A 23,688-nucleotide genomic window follows, 5' to 3' on the forward strand; every position below is an offset into this window, starting at 1 on the left:
GGCTTTGATAGGAAATGAGACACTTAGTCTCTTTAAGGAAGGCTTGTTTTGGAAAAAGTCAACCGGATGTTGACTATTGAGTTAGAGGGCTCGGATGTGATTTCTGGTGATTCGGTTAGCTTCGGGGGATAATATGTGGCTTAGGAGTGTGATCGGAATTTATTTTGGAGGTCCGGAATAGAATTAGGCTTGAATTGGCGAAGTTAGTATTTTGGCGAATTCCGGTTGGCAGGTGAGATTTTGATACGGGGGGCAGAATGGAATTCCGAGAGTTGCAGTAGCTTCGTTAGGTGATTTTGGATGTGTGTACAGAATTTCAGATCATTCGGAGGTGTTTTGGTCGGATTTTTGATCAAATGCGTATTTCGAAAGTTTTTAAGAAATTAGGCTTGAATTCGATGAGTTTTGGGTAATTTAATGTTGTTTGAGGTGTTTTGATGATTGGAAGAGGTTTGAATAATGTTATGAATTATGTTGGCATGTTTGGTTAGGGTCCCATGAGTCTCGGATAAGTTTTGAAAGAGTTTTTGGAAGATTTTTGTCGTTTCAGCATAAGCATGTAATGATCCAAAGGTCCATTTTTAGTTCTAGAGATCGAAATTTTATTTCGAGATTTCCAGAATTTAAATAATGAATTATAGGAGTGATCTAGAAAGTTTGGTCTAATTTCATCAAGTCGCGATTGGGTTTTTGACACGGAACATGAGTTAATTGTTTAACGAGAAAAATGGGTATTGAACTGAGCAAAAGAGCTCCGAATTGAGTTCCGATTGAAGGTCTATGTTCGTATTATTATTTTTGACTCAGAGGAATAAGAATCATCGAATTCCAAGTTCGTATGATGGAGATAGAGCCATTTTAGTGAAAAGAAAAGTGCTGCAATTTCTTTGGCTGCTGCTGTATTTTTTTTAGCAGCGTGAACAGTAACCCCCACGCGTGAACAGTAACCGCGCAGGTGAACAGTGACCACGCACGTGAACAGTAACCGTACGCATGAACCATACTTCCAAAAATTCTGGGCAGTGAGTTTATAAAACACTTCATCCGCGATTTTGGGTCATTTTTCCTCCATGGTTGATCATTTTGAGAGCTTCTTGGTGGAGATTAAAGAGGGATTCAAGGGGGAACGACTTGAGGTAAGTTTCTTGGACTTAGAACTCGTTTTTATTGTGAATTCCACCTAGAGATTCATGAAATATAAGCCTACAAATCAAGAACTAGGGCTTGAATTTTGAAACCAAACAATTAGGATTTGATGGGTCATTTGAACTCGGATTTTGGAGTTCTTCGTATGTATAGACTCGTGGCGAGACAAGGAATACGGTGATGGTAATTTTCTGAGTTTTCGAGACGTGGGCCCGGGGCTCGGGTTTTGTCAAATTCATGAATTTTGATATTTTTCGATTGCTTTCAATTGGGTATTGTCTCTTTAGCATAATGCGACATATTCGTTGTGATTTTGGGCAGATTCGTCGCACGAGGAGGGTAATTTGAGAGGCAAGGGCATAGCGAGCTAGACTTTGACCGTCTTGAGGTGAGTAATTGATGTAAATGATGTCCTGAGGGTTTGAAACCCCGGAATTTCACATCGTAACGCTATATTGAGGTGACTTGCACGCCGGATAACGGGCGTGGGGTAGAGCACCATTGGGGATTGTGACTTGGTCCGTCCCGAGAGATGTTTTTACCGTGTTTTCTACTTGAACTAAATTGAGAATCATCCTTACTTAGATTTAATTGTTACATTTGGGCTTCTTGCCAATTATTTGAATCCTTAGGGATTGATATCACTGCTTTCACATATTTCGCATATCATTTGACCTCAGTCCAAGGTTTTAAATACTGTTTTGCAAACTCAACCATCTTTCTAAGATTTAAAAACTTAAATGATATTTCTAAATGATATTTCGGGCTGAGAACTACTGTTTTACAAATGCCCAAGGGGCTTATGATGGTTTCTGGACTGAGCATGGATCGGGCTGCGCGCCGCAGCAGTATTACATTGATATTGAGGTCGAGAGCCTGGTTGAGTACATTGATATTGAGGCCGAGATCCTGGTTGATTATACTGAGATTGATATGAGGCCGAGGGCCTAGATTTGATGCCACGAGATGGCTTGATATTGCGCTTGCGCTGTAGGAGCCCCTCCGGAGTCTGTACACACCCCTAGTGAGCGCCGTCGACGATAAATAAATGGATGGCTCGGGCTGCACGCCGCAGTGGATCAGAGTGTACCATTATATGCATTGCATTGCACTCATGCATTTGTTTTTATCGGTTATACCTGTCTCAGTATTTGGTACTCTGATTTAATTAACTTGTTGCTTCACTATTTGTTGTTCTAAACTGCCAGTTATAGTTTACTTGGTATTTTTCCATGATTTCTTATTCTCAGCCTTTATTTATGTTTATTACTCACTAGGCCGGAGTACTCACATTACTCTCTGCACCTTGCGTGCAGATCCAGGTACACCACAGGTTGAGTAAGGATTTGTTTAGCTGAACAGCAGTATCCAGGAGTATTGAGGTAGCTGCATGGCATTCACAACCTTGATCTCTCCCCTATATCTCTATCTTTTATTCCGCATTTTTTCTAGACAGACTTGTAATAGGTAGATATTTTGTATTAGAGGCTCATATTCGTGACACCGGATTCTATTGGGCTATGGTGTGGTATTTTAATTAAACTTCCGCAGATTTTATTATTAATTATACACTTGTATGTAATGACTTAGTAAATTCTCTGTGATATTTATCTATAATCTGAATAAGAATTTGGGATAATGTTGTTGAATGGTCGGGCTTGCCTAGCAGTGTGTTGGGCACCATCATGACCGAGGTTGGGGTCGTGACAAGTTGGTATCAGAGCCTGGGTTAATTGGTCTCGCGAGTTATGAGCCAGTTTAGTAGAGTCTCGCGGATCGGTACGGAGACGGCTGTATTTATCCTCGAGAGGCTGCAGAACCTTTAGGAAAACTTCCTATTCTTGAAATTCTTGTCGTGCGACTTTGTTGATTCGACTTTCTATCATTCTATTCTCTCGCAGATGGCAAGGACTCGTGCTACTGGACGAGGCGGACGACCACCAGTGCCACCCACTGATGCCACCAGAGGTCGTGGACGCGGTTGTGGGCGTGGCAGAGGTAGAGTAGCGCGGGTAGCACCTGTTAATCCACCAGCTGCCCCAGTTCTAGATCAGGCTCCAGCAGTTGTACCAGTTCAAGCACCAGTTATGCCTATTGTGATTCCGGGTCTTCAGGAGACCTTGGCTCAGATTTTGACAGTTTGCACTGGCCTAGCTCAAGCGGTCTCAGCAACTACAGCCGCAGTTACTTCACAGGCCAGGGAAGGCACCCAGACTCTTGTTAATCGCACAGCTGAGCAGGTTGTGCAGGGATTGCAGACACCGGAAGCTGTTCCAGCTCAGTCGGTTGCACCAGTTCAGAACCTTGTGGTCCCAGCTATGCCAGAAGATGAGCAGCGTCGTCTCGAGAGATTTGGTAGGCTCCAGCCTCCGACATTCAGTGGTGCAGAGGGCGAGAATGTCCAGGGTTTTCTCAACAAGTGTCAGTGTATGTTTCGCACCGCAGGGATTTTGGAGTCGAGTGGTGTATCTTTTACTACATTTCAGTTCCAAGGAGCTGCATTTACCTGGTGGGAAGATTTTGAGAGGCGTAGACCTGTTGGTGCAGCGCCCCTTACTTGGCAGCAGTTCTCCACTCTATTTTTGGAGAAGTATGCACCTCAGTCCCGCAGAGAGGAGCTGCGTAGGCAGTTTGAGTGGTTGACTCAGGGAGATATGCTCGTGACCCGGTACGAGATGAGATTTTCACAGTTGGCTCGTCATGCTACTTGGATGATTCTGACGGATCGTGAGAGGATCCGGAGATTCGTGGATGGTCTTAACTACTCTCTCCGCATTTTGATGGCTAGAGAGAGTATTGGGTGTTTCATTTGAGGGTGTGGTTGACATTGCTCGTGATATTGAGATAGTTCGCCGCAGAGAGAGAGAGGAGAGGGAGGCCAAGAGGCCTAGAGGTTCAGGCAGTTTTAGTGGTGCTCCGTCTAGGGGCCGGTTCCAGTGTGGTAGAGGTCGTTCCTTCAGACCTCCTCAGCCAGCCCGTCCAGAGTATAGTACGACATCTTCAGACTGTGGTCATCAGGGATTTCATCAGGGCCAGTCTTTACTTAACGCTCTCCCAGCTCAGAGCTCATCCTATGCGCCTTCAGTTCAGGGTTCGTCTGCACCGAGTGCATCGGCTGGTCATTCAGGTGCGAGGGGTTCCCTCTAGTTCCCTTCTCTAGTACCTGGTAGTTTCTACGAGTGCGGAGAGTTTGGTCATATAAAGAGGCAATGTCCTCGACTTCGTGGTGGTCAGTTTCAGTAGAGGGGCCAACCTTCGTCTTCTGCTCCAGTTTCTTCAGCACCCGCCCAGTTAGCTAGGGGTGGAGGTCAGGCATCCAGGGATCGCCCTAGAGGGGGAGGTCGATCAGGCGGTGGCCAGGCTCATTTCTATGCTATTCCAGGCAGGACAAATGCTATTGCTTCAGATGCTATCATTATAGGTATTGTTCCAATCTGCCATAGAGATGCCTCTGTATTATTCTATCCCGGATCCACCTATTCTTATGTGTCCTCATATTTTGCTCATCATTTGGGTACGGCCCGAGGATGTCTTGCTTTACCTGTGCATGTATCTACCCCGGTGGGCGATACTATTATTGTAGACCATGTGTATCGATCTTGTATTGTGACTATTGGGGGTTTGGAGACCCGAGTTGATTTATTGTTGATGAGCATGGTAGATTTTGATGTTATTCTAGGCATGGATTGGCTATCTCTGTGTCATGCTATTCTAGACTGTCATGCTAAGACAGTTACTTTGGCTATTCCGGGTGTTCCGAGGATCGAGTGGCATGGTATGACTGATTATATTCCTAGCAGAGTAATTTTCTTCTTGAAAGCCCAGCGTATGGTTGGGAAGGGTTGTCTATCATATCTAGCTTTTGTGCGAGATGTTGGAGCTGAGACTCTTAGTATTGATTCTGTCCTAGTTGTGAGGGATTTTTCTGATGTATTTCCTACAGACCTACCGGGCATGCCGCCGGAAAGGGATATCGATTTTGGCATTGACTTGGTGCCGGGCACCCAGCCCATTTCTATTCCGCCATATCGTATGGCACTAGCAGAGTTGAAAGAATTGAAGGAGCAGCTTCAGGAGCTCCTAGACAAGGGGTTCATTCGGCCTAGTGTGTCACCGTGGGGTGCGCCAGTTCTGTTTGTGAAGAAGAAAGATGGCACAATGAGAATGTGCATTGACTACAGGCAGTTAAATAAGGTAACAGTGAAGAACAAGTATCCTTTACCTCGCATTGATGACTTATTTGATCAGCTTCAGGGAGCGAGGGTGTTTTCAAAAATTGATCTCCATTCGGGCTATCACCAGTTAAAAATCAGGGACTCGGATATTCTTAAGACAGCTTTCAGGACTAGATATGGTCACTATGAGTTTCTAGTCATGTCTTTCGGGCTGACCAATGCCCCAGCAGCGTTCATGCATTTGATGAACAGTGTATTTCGGCCTTATCTGGATTCTTTTGTTATTGTATTTATTGATGACATTCTGGTGTACTCGCGTAGCCAGGAGGAGCACGCCAAGCATTTGTGTGTAGTGTTGCAGAGATTGAGGGAGGAGAAGTTTTATGCAAAATTCTCCAAGTGTGAATTTTGGCTAAGTTCTGTGGCATTCTTGGGACATATAGTGTATATCGAGGGTATTCAGGTTGATCCAAAGAAGATAGAAGCAGTGCAGAGTTGGTCTTGACCGTCCTCAACCACAGAGATCTGTAGTTTTCTCGGATTAGCAGGCTACTATCGTCGGTTTGTTTAGGGGTTTTCATCCATTGCATCGCCCTTGACCAAGTTGACTCAGAAAGGTGCTCCATTTGTATGGTCAGACGAGTGTGAGGAGAGCTTTTAAAATCTCAAGACAGTTTTGACCACAGCTCCAGTATTGGTTTTACCATCAGCTATTGGTTCATATACTGTATATTGTGATGCTTCGAGAGTTTGGATTGGTTGTGTGTTGAGGCAAGAGGGTAGAGTTATTGCTTATGCTTCTCGTCAGTTAAAGCCCCATAAGAAGAACTACCATGTTCATGACCTAGAGTTGGTTGCTACAGTTCATGCCTTGAAGATTTGGAGGCACTATTTATATGGCGTATCTTGCGAGGTATTCACTAATCATCGCAGTCTTCAGCATTTGTTTAAGCAGAAAGACCTTAATTTGATGCAGCGGAGGTGGCTTGAGTTGCTAAAAGATTATGACATCACCATTTTGTATCATCTGGGAAAGGCCAATGTAGTGGCAGATGCCTTGAGCCGAAAGGCAGTTAGTATGGGGACTTTGGCGTACATTCCAGTTGGGGAGAGGCCCTTTGCAGTTGATGTTCAAACCTTGGCTAATCGGTTTGTGAGACTGGACATTTCTGAGCCCGGTCGGGTGTTGGCTTGTGTGGTTTCTCGGTCTTCTTTATATGATCGCATCAGAGAACGGCAGTATGATGATCCGCATTTGCTTGTCCTTAAGGACAGAGTTTAGCATGATGATGCCAGGGATGTGACTATAGATGATGATAGCGTATTGAGGATGCAAGGTCGTATATGTGTGCCCAATGTAGATGGGCTTAGAGAGTTAATTCTGGAGGAGGCCCACAGCTCGTGGTATTCTATTCATCTGGGTGCCGCGAAGACGTATCAGGACTTGAGACAACACCATTGGTAGAGAAGAATGAAGAAAGATATTGTAGGTTATGTAGCTCGGTGTCTCAACTATTAGCAGGTGAAATATGAGCATCAGAGACCGGGTGGTTTGCTTCAGCGGATGATTATCCTAGATTGGAAGTGGGAGAGAGTTGCCATGGATTTTGTGAGTGGTCTTCCTCGGACTTTGAAGAAATTTGATTCTATTGGGTGATTATGGATCGGCTTACCAAGTCCGCGCACTTCATTCCGGTGTGTACTACTTATTCTTTGGAGCGGTTGGCAGGGATATTTATCCGAGAGATTGTGCGATTGCACGGTGTTCCAGTTTCTATTATCTCAGATAGAGGTACTCAGTTTACTTCCCAGTTTTGGAGGACTTTTTAGCGAGAGTTGGGTACCCAGGTGGAGTTGAGCATAGCATTTCATCCTCAGACGGACGGACATTCCGAGCGTACTATTCAGATATTGGAGGATATGTTGCGTGCCTGTATGATTGATTTCGGAGGTTCTTGGGATGAGTTTCTGCCGCTTGCAGAGTTTGCCTACAACAACAGCTATCAGTCCAGCATTCAGATGGCACCGTATGAGGCTTTGTATGGGAGGCGGTGTAGATCTCCAGTTGGTTGGTTCGAGCCCGGCAAGGCTAGGCTATTGGGGACAGATTTGGTTCATGATGCCTTAGAGAAGGTGAAGGTGATTCAGGAGAGGCTTCGTACAACGCAGTCGCGTAAGAAGAGTTATGCATACCGGAAATTTCGAGATGTGTCCTACATGGTTGGTGAGAAGGTCTTGCTGAAGGTTTCGCCCATGAAGGGTGTTATGAGATTTGGAAAGAAAGGAAAGTTGCGTCCACGATTCATTGGACCTTTTGAGGTACTTAGGAGGATTGGGGAGGTGGCCTATATGCTTGCTTTGCCACCCAACTTGTCGAGTGTGCATCCGGTATTTTATGTTTCTATGCTTCGGAAGTATGTTGGGGACCCGTCCCATATTTTGGATTGCAGCACGGTTCAGTTGGATGGTGATTTGACCTTTGATGTGGAGCCATTGGCTATTTTGGGTCATCAGGTTCGGAAATTGAGGTCAAAGGATATATCTTCTGTAAAAGTTCAGTGTAGAGGTCGGCCCGTGGAGGAAGCTACCTGGGAGACCGTGCGGGAGATGCGGAGAAGATATCCTCACCTGTTTGAGGCTTCAGGTATGTTTCTTGACTCGCTCGAGGACGAGCGTTTGTTTAAGTTGGGGAGGATGTGACGACCCGGCCCGTCGTCTCATGAGTTACCGCCCCGTTTCCCCCATTTTTATGCTTCTTCATGTTTCATTATCAGTATTCAGTGTTAAAGTTAAATCGGATTGGCTTTGATAGGAAATGAGACACTTAGTCTCTTTAAGGAAGGCTTGTTTTGGAAAAAGTCAACCGGATGTTGACTATTGAGTTAGAGGGCTCGGATGTGATTTCTGGTGATTCGGTTAGCTTCGGGGGATGATATGTGGCTTAGCAGTGTGATCAGAATTTATTTTGGAGGTCCGGAGTAGAATTAGGCTTGAATTGGCGAAGTTAGTATTTTGGGGAATTCCGGTTGGCAGGTGAGATTTTGATACGGGGGTCGGAATGGAATTCCGAGAGTTGCAGTAGCTTCGTTAGGTGATTTTGGATGTGTGTGCAAAATTTCAGATCATTCGGAGGTATTTTGGTCGGGTTTTTGATCAAATGCGTATTTCGGAAGTTTTTAAGAAATTATGCTTGAATTCGATGAGTTTTGGGTAATTTAATGTTGTTTGAGGTGTTTTGATGATTGTAAGATGTTTGAATAATGTTATGAATTATGTTGGCATGTTTGGTCGGGGTCCCATGAGGCTCGGATAAGTTTTGGAAGAGTTTTTCGAAGATTTTTGTCGTTTCAGCATAAGAATGTAATGATCCAAAGATCCATTTTTAGTTCTAGAGATCGAAATTTTATTTTGAGATTTCCAGAATTTAAATAATGAATTATAGGAGTGATCTGGAAAGTTTGGTCTAATTTCATCAAGTCGCGATTGGGTTTTTGACACGGAACATGAGTTAATTGTTTAACGAGAAAAATGGGTATTGAACTGAGCAAAAGAGCTCCGAATTGAGTTCCGATTGAAGGTCTATGTTTGTACTATTATTTTTTACTCATAGGAACAAGAATCATCGAATTCCGAGTTCGTATGATGGAGTTAGAGCCATTTTAGTGAAAAGAAAAGTGCTACAATTTCTTTGGCTGCTGCTGTATTTTTTTTAGCAGCGTGAAGAGTAACCCCCGCGCGTGAACAGTAACCGCGCAGGTGAACAGTGATCACGCGCGTGAACAGTAACCGTACGCGTGAACAGTACTTCCAAAAATTCTGGGCAGTGAGTTTATAAAACACTTCATCCGCGATTTTGGGTCATTTTTCCTCCATGGTTGATCATTTTGAAAGCTTCTTGGTGGAGATTAAAGAGGGATTCAAGGGGGAACGACTTGAGGTAAGTTTCTTGGACTTAGAACTCGTTTTTATTGTGAATTCCACCTAGAGATTCATGAAATATAAGCCTACAAATCAAGAACTAGGGCTTGAATTTTGAAACCAAACAATTAGGATTTGATGGGTCATTTGAACTCGGATTTGGGAGTTCTTGGTATGTATAGACTCGTGGCGAGACAAGGAATCCGGTGATGGTAATTTTCTGAGTTTTCGAGACGTGGGCCCGGGGCTCGAGTTTTGTCAAATTCGTGAATTTTGATATTTTTCGATTGCTTTCGATTGGGTATTGTCTCTTTAGCATAATGCGACATATTCGTTGTGATTTTGGGCAGATTCGTCGCACGAGGAGGGTAATTTGAGAGGCAAGGGCATAGCGAGCTAGACTTTGACCGTCTTGAGGTGAGTAATTGATGTAAATGATGTCCTGAGGGTTTGAAACCCCGGAATTTCACATCGTAACGCTATATTGAGGTGACTTGCACGCCGGATAACGGGTGTGGGGTAGAGCACCATTGGGGATTGTGACTTGGTCCGTCCCGAGAGATGTTTGTACCGTGTTTTCTACTTGAACTAAATTGAGAATCAACCTTACTTAGATTTAATTGTTACATTTGGGCTTCTTGCCAATTATTTGAATCCTTCAGGGATTGATATCACTGCTTTCACATATTTCGCATATCATTTGACCTCAGTCCTAGGTTTTAAATACTGTTTTGGAAACTCAGCCATCTTTCTAAGATTTAAAAACTTAAATGATATTTCTAAATGATATTTCGGGCGGAGAACTACTGTTTTACAAATGCCCAAGGGGCTTATGATGATTTCTGGACTGAGCATGGATCGGGCTACGCACCGCAGCAGTATTACATTGATATTGAGGTCGAGAGCCTGGTTGAGTACATTGATATTGAGGCCAAGATCCTGGTTGATTATACTGAGATTGATATGAGGCCGAGGGCCTAGATTTGATGCCACGAGATGGCTTGATATTGCGCTTGGGCTATAGGAGCCCCTCCGGAGTCTGTACACGCCCCCAGTGAGCGTCGTCGACGATAAATAAATGGATGGCTCGGGCTGAACGCCGCAGTGGGTACTAGAGTGTACCATCATATGCATTGCATTGCACTCATGCATTTGTTTTTATCGGTTATACCTGTCTCAGTATTTGGTACTCTGATTTAATTGACTTGTTGCTTCACTATTTGTTGTTCTAAACTGCCAGTTATAGTTTACTTGGTATTTTTTCATGATTTCTTATTCTCAGCCTTTATTTATGTTTATTACTCACTGGGTCGGAGTACTCACATTACTCTCTGCACCTTGCGTGCAGATCCAGGTACACCACAGGTTGAGTAAGGATTTGTTTAGCTGAATAGCAGTATCCAGGAGTATTGAGGTAGTTGCATGGCATTCGCAGCCTTGATCTCTCCCCTCCATCTCTATATTTTATTCCGCATTTTTCCTAGACAGACTTGTAATAGGTGGATATTCTGTATTAGAGGCTCATATTCGTGACACCGGATTCTATTAGGCTATGGTGTGGTATTTTAATTGAACTTCCGCAAATTTTATTATTAATTATACACTTGTATGTAATGAATTAGTAAATTCTCTGTGATAATTATCTATAATCTGAATAAGAATTTGGGATAATGTTGTTGAATGGTCGGGCTTGCCTAGTAGTGTGTTGGGCGCCATCATGACCGGGGTTGAGGTCGTGACAGTTTTGATGATTGAAACAAGTTTGAATAAGGTATTGGGTCATGTTTGTGCTTTTGGTTGAGGCCCCGGGGGCCTCGGGGTGATTTCGGATGGCTAACGAGAATTTTTGGAACTTATAAGATAGCTAATGTCTGCTGCTTCTGGTATTTCCGCACTTGCAGAATTGGGACCGCAGGTGCGGTGTCACAGATGTGGAAGGAAAGACGCAGATACGGTTTCGATGGGGCAAGGCAGGAACCGCAGGTGCGGTATAGGAACCGTATCTGCGGAGTCGCAGATGCGACCATTTGACCGCAGATGCGGATTTCGAACCTTAGGTGAAGTTCCGCAGATGCGGAGGAGTGCCCGCAGAAGCGGTGCCGCAAGAGCGGGATTTTTGTCCGCAGATGCGAAAAGAACCCCTGGGCAGAATGTTTTAAGTTGTTTCATCCTGAATTTTGAGCCATTTTTCCATCATAGCTGAGTATTTTGGGAGCTCTCTGAGGGGAATTGTAGAGGGATTCAAGGAGAATTGATTGGAGGTAAGTTTTATGAACCTAAAACGTGATTTTATTGTGAGACTAACCTAGAAATTCATGAAAATTTGGCTAAAAATGGAAGAACTAGGGCTTGGGATTTTGAGATTTTAAATTGGGATTTGAAGGACCATTTGAGGTCGGATTTGAGAACTTTTGGTATGTATGAACTCGTGGGATGATAAGGAATCTAATGATGTAAAAATTTCTGAGTTTCGAGAAGTGGGCCCGGGGCTTAGGTTTTTGGTAATTTCGGGATTTGTGCCCATTATTACTTGTTTTCGCTTGGGTTTTGTTCCCTTAACATATTGTGATGCATTCGTTCTGATTTTGGATAGATTCGACGCACGTGGAGGCTGATTTGAGGGGCAAAGGCGTCGCGAGCTAGAGATTTCGCCGGTTCGAGGTGAGTAATGATTGTAAATGATATCCTAAGGGTTAGAAACCCCGTATTCGCACATCGTAGTGCTATATTGAGGTGAGACACGCGCTTGATGATGAGCGTGAGGTCATTTACTGTTGGGGATCGTGACTTGGTCCGTCCCGATTGACTTTTTACCGCATATTTGATTGAAACTTATTTGTTATCATCATTATTTGGACTGATTGCCATATTTGGGCTTCAAGCCAACTATTTGAACCCTCCGGGGATTTTTATCACTATTTCCTCACTGTTTTGATCTACTACTTGAACTCAGTCATACTGTTTTCCACTGTTTTACAACTCAACCACTTTTACTCGGTTTTGAAACTAAAATGATATAGCAAATGATGTTTTGGGCTGAGAACTACTGTTTTTACTAATGCCTGAAGGGCTTATATGATTTCTGGACTAAGTATGGCCGAGGGCCAAATGTGAGGATACTAAGGGATCGGGTTGCACGCCGCAGTAGTGTTATACTGATATTGATATGAGGCCGAGGGCCTAGATTTTGATGCCACGATATGGCTTTATATTGCACTTGGACCGTAAGGGGCCCCTCCCGGAGTTTGCACACCCCCAGTGAGCGTCGTCGACGTAAAATATGGATCGGGTTGCACGCCGCAGCGATATATGGATCGGGCTGCATGTTGCAGCGGTGTTGATATTGTTCTATGTGTTTACTTTATCTCATTTGTCTGCCATTATCTGTTGTTTGTGCTACTCCATGTGATATCTATCTGATTGCCTGGCATTATCTGTTAATTGAGTGTTGTGCCCGAGGGGCGAATTTCCGTGCTTATCTGCTCTATTCATTATTCACTCATTTGCGTAACTGTTGAGAAAGTCATTTTCAAAAGAGGTTTAAACTGAGCTAAGATATTTCTAAAGATTTCACAGCTTCGCTATTTTTCTCAAAGGGTTTTCACTGCTTCTATACAGCATGTTGGTTGCTTTACGTGATTTCTTACTTCTCAGTTGTTATTTACCTTTATTACTCACTGAGTCGGAGTACTCACATTATTCCCTGCACCTCGTGTGCAGATGCAGGTATTTGTTCACCCCGGCAACGGGTTTTGAGCTGGTCGGAGGATAAGTTATCGGAGTTTAGTGAGGTGACTGCCAGTGTTCGTAGCACTGCATTTCTTCCTTTTGTTTACCAGTCCTATTTTATATGTTTCAGGCTTTGTAGTTGTATTTATACTCTAATAGATGCTCGTGACTTGTGACACCCCGGTTTGGGCTGTGTTTGGGTTGTATTCCGCACTTAATAAAGAAAACTTTTGTTTAAATTGTGGTTATTTAATTATGCTAGAACTGTTTATTAATATTAACTATTCTAAAAAGGCGAAATGGTTTGGTTGACTGGCCTTGTCTTCACGAGAGGCGCCATCATGACCGGATCGGGGTCTGAGTCGTGACAAGTTGGTATCAGAGCCTAGATTACATAGGTCTCACGAGTTATGAGCAGGTTTAGTAGAGTCTCGCGGATCGGTATGGAGACGTTTGTATTTATCCTCGAGAAGCTGCAGAACCTTTAGGAAAAAAGTTCACATTCTTGAATTCTTATCGTGCGTCCTTGGTCCAGCTTGAAAAGTAACTCTTGAAATTCCTTCCACGTGTTCGCATGCGCGCATGAGCGCTCAGTATCAGACGTGCCTTGATGGCTTGTGATTCCCTGATCGAGGGGCGAGATGTGATCTCTATAAGTTTGATGTTGGGCCAGTCTGGAGAACTTGAGGCCGGATCTTTACCTATGGCTTGAGCACCGAGGTGCTGATTGTGTGAGCAAGTGTGTTGCACTTATATATTCAGTATTGTCCCTATTAGTGGGAGTGACGGTTGGGTAACTATGTGGTGAGTATGTTAGTACTGCGAGATGTATCTATGCGACTTGGAAGTAACGAGGAAGGCCGGCTAGAGGATAGAAGAACTATTAGGTGCTTGAATTCCATCTTGATTCGAAGTATAGCCCTGAGTTATAGGTGCGTGAAGGCTCTTTTCATGTTTTTCAGTTGAGAGTGAAGTAAATTTTATGTTGCGGTGCGAGTTCAGACTCAGGAAGACCAAGCGATTGTGTAATGTGTATGACGGTGGAAGGTATACAGAAATGTTAGATTGAGGCGAAGCAGGTGGGTCATCTCCTGCGGAGTGTTCTAAAGTGATGTGATCCCTATGTGTATGTTAGAAGATCTCATGTGTAAATGAAAAGTGCGTGTTGAAATTTGAAATTTTGGGTCGCTTAAGAGAGTGGGCTTAACTGTTGCGGGGATGAATGCGAGATTTGCAGAAGATTTAAAGTACTAGATGATCTGTGTTTTCACAAGCTTACAAAAGGATTTGAGCTTAATCTCACTATGGTATTGTGGCATCAATAGAGTATAAGTGTTATGAGTTATCGAGTGTATTTTGATCTATGGCATCGAGCCAAGTGGGGGAGTCTGCTGTGAGTAGTTGGTTGCACGGTTAGGCGCTATGTTGGACCCAGTTTGAGGCGTGCAGGTGAATCAGTTATGGCTTGTGGAATTGAGACCAAGGATGACTCGAGTAGAGGAAATTTTTTGACAAAGGTTATATTATGCTTCATAGAGTAAGAAAAATCACGGGATGTCTTAAGTTGTTGTTGGTAAGGAATGCTCGGTGCATAGAGTAGGAAGTTGCATGGATGTGTTGGGATGAGGATTTCATTCTGCGGTGTTAGAGTGCTAATGAGGCACGGGTGGTTCTGTTCGTTTGATCAGGCTAATTGCAGTTTGAAGAGAGTGAGTGACTCTCGAGAATGGTTCTAATGTGTTCGAGGTTCTACATGTAACAATTGGGTATCTTAAAGTTGTATATGGGGTTAGAAACTGTGTTTTCATGGGAAGAGGTCAAGACTTGTGATATTTCTATATTGAATATAGGACTCTATGTATCAGTATCAAGAAAGTAAAGGTAACAGATTTAGATTCGCAGGAAGTTCCTCAGCGTAAAATGTTCTGGAATGTGGTGTTTCTGGGAGTAATTGAGTGAGTATTCAGCGCCTTATAGGTCTTAGACAGTGTGGTCTTGTGCTTGGGTCTCGTGTGGTGAGCCTGGGTTGAGGAATTGTGGTACTACAGCAAGAGAGAATATCAAGTTGAAAATGAATCAGAAGGAAATTTAGATAAATGGAATAGTTTGACAGTAGACCGAATCGGTATGGTAAGGATATGATTAATTTCTTGTGTGTGTTCGAGGTAATGAGTTCTTTCAGGTATTTTGCAGCGATGCTCTTAGGTTTTGATGGCTTGCTTTGTTTGATCAAGTTAGAAGGATTCAGTACTGACATGTCTGATTTGTGCAAAGGGAACTCGGAGAGTTCTTGATGGTTTTTACCACGGTTTGGAGATGTATATTTTCTATGGGCATGCGGAGCATGGGATGTATAGTAATTTTTCTTCTAGATTGGGACCAATGGAAAGTTCTTGACCAATTGAGTACGTAGATGTTTGTGGCTTGGAAGGAAGGTGAAGTTCTCATGTTATCTTGAGATGGTATGGTATATGCGGTGGGTTGTGGAGGTTTGACAATTGTGTGTGGAAGGTTACGGTTCAGTTCTGAACGGAAAGTCATGAATCCTTAGGCAGCACAGGCAGTTTCAGATGATTAAGGAAGTGGTAGTGCTAATTGGGGTGATCTGATGAGGGTATATGTTTCAGAAAAGACAATGTGATTAAGTTGATGGTACTTCGGTAGTATTGCGGCACTTTCTTGTTAGATTGACTGGTGATATTCGAGTTTGCTTGGTGGCACAGGGAAATTTTTGAGTATCTATCATGGAATGATTGGGTATTTGAGGCGTAGCATGTATTCGGACGGCGAAATTAGGATCGGATATGGTGATTCATAGGCCGTGTGGATTTGGAGAGGGAAGTTCTCATATTTAGGCTATGTTGTGGTTGTGGATCATGTGTATCGGCACTATTTAGCGACTATCGGGATTTGGAGGCTCGAGTGGATCTTTCTTTGTTGGTATGTTAGATGTTGGATGTGATGTTGTAGTTCAGACTGGTTATCTCAGTGTTGGGTTATTCTAGACTATTACATTGTGGGCTATGCCGGAAATGCCATAGGTTGAGTGGCGAGGTGCGACGGATTATGTTCTAGTAGAGTGGTTTATATTTCAAGGACCCAGCGAACAGCTGGGAAGGATTGCCTTTCTTAATTGAGCCTTTGTGATGGATGTCGGTGTAGAGGATTCTACCACTGATTCAGTTCTGGTGTTGAGGGACTCTCCAGATGTGTTTCTTATGGTCGGGCATGTCATCGGGCAGGGTTGTTGATTTCGGTATTGATTTGGTGCTGCACCGTATCGTATGGCTCCGGCAGGAGTTATAGTAGTGGAAGGAGCAGCGTCAGGCTTCCTTGATAAGGAGTTCATTGGCAGGCCAATGTGGATACGTGTTCTAGCTGAGTCGGCTTAGTTGGCCCCAAGCTATATTGTTGAGGGACATGTTGATTCGATCGTTATTGAGCTTACTAGTGATCTGGGAGATCTATGAGTTGCCTTTTTGTGTTGCGAGACGTTATGATTTGTTGGTTATGGGCACATATGGTGCGGTTCTATTGGGATTCATAGTGGAAGTCGAGCGGGAAAAGTAATTGGGTATTACTCGGTGGATGATGTATCGGTTACGTCGTATCGGGTCTGCGTGGTATGTGTTCCTTGTTTCACCGTGGGTGTAGTGATTTGCTTTGGTTCCAGGCGTCAAATTGCGCGCGGTTGTCAATTTCGAGCATAGTGACTTGAGGTGTTTCATGTGGAACAGTGTTTGGATGGAATCGCGCATTTTTGCAACGAAGCTAAGTGGAGATATGACATTGCGGGTTAGATTCAAGTGTTCTATTTCTATGATGTGAGACGTGTCCTCAGTCTTGTGTTGTGGTGGTATGGGTGAGCTTGAGGTACAGCTCCTTCATTGAGTCATTTTCATGATTGAGTATGTTAGGACCGTTGCTTATTGGCGCGCGTATTATGCCAGTTGTGGCTTAGGCCTCTATTGATGCGTCATGTCACCAGAGTGATGTGTTGGATTAGAGGAGATCATTGGGATCATTAATGAATACGAACATATTCGATTTCAGCATGTTGGGAGGATAATGTCGAGGTTCGGCTCGAAAATTTGCTATGGTATTTGCCAAAGGAGAAGTGGCTACATGAATAGTCGATCTCAGAAATGGTTATGGTTCAGTGCATATTTCATTTATCGTTGGCAGTATATGAAAGTGTTGGAATGAGACTTTAGTTGATAAGAGGTTTTCTACCAGTATTCGATTGTTGTGGGCAGCTGCTGTGAATAGAAGTTATCGCTACGAGTGTTTGAGTTATGTGGTATATTATGGGATTGCTCCCGAGGTTGCAGGCATGGGTTATTACAGCTGGTTCGGGTCTATTCTGAGTATAGGTGTGAGGTTTTGATCATATTGATGGTTTCAGAAGTGGAAATGTGGTTCTATGGCTTATGGGCCAGATTGGATTGTGCTATTTTAGTTGCAATGTGTTATCAGACCTATATGAGATAGGGTGACATGGGATCACCCCCGGGTATATGCATGGTAAAATTATTCAGCTACGGGTTGGCTTTTAGAACAACTCTGGGTACGTTCGAGGATGAACATGTATTAAAGTGGGGGAGGATGTAATGACCCGACCGGTCGTTTCAAGCTTTTGCACTTTGATCGCCAGTTCTCGGGCATGACTTGCCCCGTATGATGTATTATGACTGATGTAAATCGTTGATTTTAGTTTTTACGGAAATCGGTATGAATTCGAAAGAACGGTCTTAGTTAAAAGCTTTGAATTTGAAAGGTATGACCAAGAGTTGACTTATTTGTATATGATCTCGAATCAAAAAATTTATGATTTGGTTAGCTTTGCTGGGTGATTTATGACTTAGGAGTTTGATCGGAATTGGTTTTGGAGATCCGGAGTAGAAATAGGCTTGAATTGGCGAAGTTAGTATTTTGGCGATTTCTGGTTGATAGGTGAGATTTTGATCCGATGGTCGGAATGGAATTCTGAGAGTTGTTGTAGCTTCGTTATGTCATTTGTGATGTGTGTGCAAAATTTCAGGTCATTCGGACATGATTTGGTTGGGTTTTTGATCGAAAGCGTATTTCGGAAGTTTTTAGAAAACTTAGGCTTGAATTCGATGTGAATTGATGGATTTGATATTGTTTGAAGTGTTTTGATGATTGGAACAAGTTTGAATAAGGTATTGGGTCATGTTCATGCTTTTGGTTGAGGCCCAGGGGGCCTCGGGGTGATTTCGGATGGCTAACAGGAATTTTTGGAACTTAGAAGATAGCTGATGTCTGCTGCTTCTGGTATTTCCGCACCTGTGGAATTGGGACCGCAGGTGCGGTGTCACAGATGCGGAAGGAAAGACGCAGATGCGGTTTTGAGGGGGTAAGGCAGGAACCGCAGGTGCGGTATAGGAACCGCATCTGCGGAGTCGCAGATGCGACCATTTGACCGCAGATGCGGATTTCGAACCTTAGGTGAAGTTCCGCAGATGCGGAGAAGTGCCCGCAGAAGCGGTGCTGCAGGAGCGGGATTTTTGTCCGCAGATGCGAAAAGAACCCCTGGGCAGAATGTTTTAAGTTGTTTCATCCGCGATTTTGAGCCATTTTTCATCATAGCTGAGTATTTTGGGAGCTCTCGGAGGGGAATTGTAGAGGGATTCAAGGAGAATTGATTGGAGATAAGTTTTATGAACCTAAAACGTGATTTTATTGTGAGACTAACCTAGAAATTCATGAAAATTTGGCTAAAAATGGAAGAACTAGGGCTTGGGATTTTGAGATTTTAAATTGGGATTTAAAGGACCATTTGAGGTCGGAATTGAGAACTTTTGGTATGTATGAACTCGTGGGATGATAAGAAATCTAATGATGTAAAAATTTCTGAATTTTGAGAAGTGGGCCCGGGGCTCGGGTTTTTGGTAATTTTGGGATTTGTGCCCATTATTACTTGTTTTCGCTTGGGCATTGTTCCCTTAGCATATTGTGATGCATTCGTTCTGATTTTGGATAGATTCGACGTGCGTGGAGGCCGATTTGAGGGGCAAAGGCGTCGCGAGCTAGAGATTTCGCCGGTTCGAGGTGAGTAATGATTGTAAATGATATCCTGAGGGTTTGAAACCCCATTTTTGCATATCGTAGTGCTATATTGAGGTGAGACACGCGCTTGATGATGAGCGTGAGGTCGTTTACTGTTGGGGATCGTGACTTGGTCCGTCCCGATTGACGCTTTTACCGCATATTTGATTGAAACTTATTTGTTATCATCATTATTTGGACTGATTGCCATATTTGGGCTTCGAGCCAACTATTTGAACCCTCCGGGGATTTTTATCACTATTTCCTCACTGTTTTGATCTACTACTTGAACTCAGTCGTACTGTTTTCCACTGTTTTACAACTCAACCACTTTTACTCAGTTTTGAAACTAAAATGATATAGTAAATGATGTTTTGGGCTGAGAACTACTGTTTTTACTAATGCCTGAGGGGCTTATGTGATTTTTGGACTGAGTATGGCTGAGGTCCAGATGTGAGGATACTAATGGATCGAGCTGCACGCCACAGCAATGTTATACTGATATTGATATGAGGCCGATGGACTAGATTTTGATGCTACGATATGGCTTTATATTGCGCTTGGGCCGTAAGGGGCCCCTCCCGGAGTCTGCACACCCCCAGTTAGCGTCGTCGACGTAAAATATGGATCGGGCTGCACGCCGCAACAATATATGGATCGGGTTGCACGCCGTAGCGGTGTTGATATTGTTCTATGTGTTTACTTTATCTCATTTGTCTGCCATTATCTGTTATTTGTGCTACTCCATGTGATATCTATCTGATTGCCTGGCATTATCTGTTAATTGAGTGTTGTGCCCGAGGGGCGGATTTTCGTGCTTATTTGCACTATTCGTTTTGCACTCATTTGCGTAACTGTTGAGAAAGTCATTTTCAAAAGAGGTTTAAACTGAGCTAAGACATTTCTAAAGATTTCACAGCTTCACTATTTTTCTTAAAGGGTTTTCACTGCTTCTATACAGCATGTTGGTTGCTTTACGTGATTTCTTACTACTCAGTTGTTATTTACCTTTATTACTCACCGAGTCGGAGTACTCACATTACTCCCTGCACCTTGTGTGCAGATGCAGGTATTTGTTCACCCCGGCAGCGTGTTTTGAGCTGGTCGGAGGCTAAGTTATCGGAGTTTAGTGAGGTGACTGCTAGCGTTCGCAGCACCACATTTCTTCCTTTTGTTTACTAGTCCTATTTTATATGTTTCAGGCTTTGCAGTTGTATTTATACTCAAATAGATGCTCGTGACTTGTGACACCCCGGTTTGGGCTGTGTTTGGGTTATATTCCGCACTTAATAAAGAAAACTTTTATTTAAACTGTGGTTATTTAATTATGCTAGAACTGTTTATTAATATTAACTATTCTGAAAAGGCGAAATGGGTTGGTTGGCTGGCCTTGTCTTCACGAGAGGCGCCATCATGATCGGATCGGGGTCTGGGTCCCGTAGACCAGTGAATATGGCGTTTCTCCTGTGCTGGTTTTTGGCATAGTACGGTATGCCCACAATACTTCCGGTAGTAGTTCAGGCCACAGCCTTTTAGCTTCCTCAAGCTTCTTTTTCAATATGTTCAATATTACTTTGTTGGAGGATTCGGCTTGACCATTGGCGGTAGGGTGGTAGGGCGTAGAGAGTATCCGTTTGATGTGCCATTTTTCGAAAAACTCAATCGTTCATTTTTCGAGGAACTGGGGTCCGTTATCGTAGCTGATCTATTTGGGGATGCCAAAATGGCATATAATGTTTTTCCATATGAAGGCGATGACCTCCTGCTCGTGTATCTGAGTGTATGCACCTGCTTCCACCCATTTAGAGAAGTAGTCAGTTAAAACTAAAAGAAAGTGTACCTTACCTCGTCCTACTGGGAGGGGGTCGAATATGTCCATTCCCCATTTTATGAATGACCATGGCGAAGTGATGGAGTGAAGGAGTTCCCCTACTTGGTGTATCATAGGGGCGTACTTTTGACATTGTTCACATCTCCTGACATAGTCGGCGGCTTCTTTTTTCATGGTGGGTCAGTAGTATCCGGCGCGAATGAGGCATCTTATAAGGGCGCGGTTTCCCGTGTGGGTGCCGTAGTGCCCCTCGTGTACTTCTTCTAGTACTTGCCTCGTTTGATGCGGCCTAAGACATTTGGCTAGTGGGTCGCCAAACGTCCTTTTGTAGAGATCGCTATTTACTAGGTTGTACCGGGCTGCCTGCACCCGGAGTTTTTTGGCTTCTTTTTTGTCTTGCGGGAGTGTTCCATCCTGAAAATAGGCTACGAAGCGATTACGCCAGTCCCAAGTTAGGTTTATAGAATGTACCTATGTGGTCTATTGCGGAATGGAGTAGGGTGACCACGTTTTCTTTGCTAATATTTTTTGTGGTCGTAGCCAATTTAGCGAGGCCGTCTGCTTTGATATTTTGTGCCCTAGGTATTTGGTCGAGGCGGCATTCATCAAACTCCGGCAGAAGTTTGTAGATTTCTAACTGGTATCTTTGTAGCCTCTACTCTTTGATTTGGAAATTCCCGGTGACCTGATTCACCACGAGTTGGGAGTCGCATCGGATGATGAGTCGTCGGGCGCCATATTTGAGGGCTAGCTTCAAACTTGCAATCACGGCTTCATACTCGGCCTCTTTGTTAGTCATCTCGGGGCATCGTATGGACTGACAAATTACTTCGCCTGTAGGGACCTCGAGGACGAGTCCCAGTCCCGAGCCCAAGGCATTGGAGGCACCATCGGTGTAGAGGACCCAGAGGTCGGTGTGTGCAGAAGTGCGAAGTGCTTCCTGCTCTACCTCGGGCAATATTTCTGTGCTGAAATCAGCGACGAAGTCTGTGAGCACCTGCGACTTGATGGTAGTTCGCGGTTGGTACGTTATGTCGTGCTCGCTTAGCTATATGTCCCACTTGGCCAGCCTACCCGATAGTTTGTGTTTATGTAGGATACCTATTAGGGGGAAGGTTGTTACCACTTTTATAGGGTGACATTGGAAGTATGGTCTAAGCTTCCGTGAAGCTACGACCAGTGCCAGAGCTAGTTTTTCAAGGTGAGGGTACCTCGTTTCAGCATCGATTAAAGTTTTGCTGACATAGTAAATTGGAGATTGCGTACCTTTATTTTCACGAACCAAGACTACGCTTACCGCAACTTCGGAAACTGCTAGATACACAAGTAGGCATTCACCTGGATCTGCTTTGACGAGCAGCGGTCGTGAGGATAGATATGTTTTCAGCTTTTTCAGGGCGTCGATGCATTCATTGTTCCATTGCAACCCGTGATCTTTCCTTAGTACATTAAAGAATTTATGGCATCAATCCGAGGATCGTGAAATGAACCTTGATAGGGTAGTTATTCGTCCCGTCAACTTCTGTACCTGTTTTTTGCTTGTCAGTACTTCCGATATTGCGTCGATGGCCTTGATTTGATCTGGGTTGACCTCGATTCCCCTTTGCAACACTAGGAAACCGAGGAACTTTCTAGAAGTCACGCCGAAGGCGCACTTTTTGGGGTTCAGTTTCATTCCGTACAGCCTTAGTATTTCGAAGGCTTCCTTTAGATGACCAATGTGATCTTCTTTCTTTGCTGACTTCACTAGCATGTCATCGATGTAAACCTCCATTGTTTTACCGAGTTGTTCTTTGAACATTTTGGTGACCAATCTTTGATACGTGGCCCCTGCGTTCTTGAGCCCGAACGACATTACCTTGTAGCAGTACGTACCTTGGTGAGTGATGAAAGTGGTCTTTTCTTGATCCTCTTCAGCCATTAGAATCTGATTATAACCGGAGTACGCATCCAAGAAGCTTAGCAGTTCGTAGCCCGTTGTTGCATCGATAAGTTGGTCGATGTGAGGCAGCGGGAAAGAATCCTTCGGGCATGCTTTGTTCAAATCGGTGAAGTCGACACACATTCGCCACTTCCCGTTCTTCTTTTTGACCATGACCACGTTGGCTACCCATTGGGGGTATTTCGATTCTCTGATGGAACCATTGGCGAGTAATTTATCAACTTCTTCGCTAACCGACTCATTGATCATGGCATTGAATTTCCTCCCCGTTTGTCGTATCGGTGGATAAAGCGGATTGATATTTAGCTTTTGTGTGGCGATCTCCCTTGGGATTCCTGGCATATCTGAATACGAAAAAGCAAACAAATCGGCGTTGTTAGTTAAAAATTCACGATACTCACCTGGCTCCGAGAGATTGTGCCCAACGTAAGCCTTTTTGGCGCAATCGGTGTTATCTAACTGGATGGGGTCGAGATACTCTACTGTTGCCTTGCAATCTTCTACATTGTCCGGATCTTTGATGGCCTCTTCTTGTATGTCGAGCTTAGTTCCCGACATGGCTGACTGCTATGCTTCCGTGCTTGCCCCTTTTAGCTGTCTGGTGTGTGTGCAATCTTGGGCGATCTAATAGCATTCTTGGGCGGTACATGGCTCGCCTCGGATGCTGAATATCCCCCATAGGGTGGGAAATTTGATCACCTGATAGAAGCTTGAGGGGACGGCTCACATGGCGTGTATCCATGGTCGTCATATGATGGCGTTGTAGGTCGTTTCCTGGTTCATAATGTGGAACGTTGTTTCCAGGGTGACCCCTCCTGCTAGGACAGGTAGTGTGTGGCTTCCACAACACCACCCAATGAACCGGAAATTGCTTTCAT

This window comes from Nicotiana sylvestris, chromosome 6, assembly GCF_000393655.2.
Source record: "Nicotiana sylvestris chromosome 6, ASM39365v2, whole genome shotgun sequence".
In the NCBI taxonomy this organism is placed as follows: domain Eukaryota; kingdom Viridiplantae; phylum Streptophyta; class Magnoliopsida; order Solanales; family Solanaceae; genus Nicotiana; species Nicotiana sylvestris.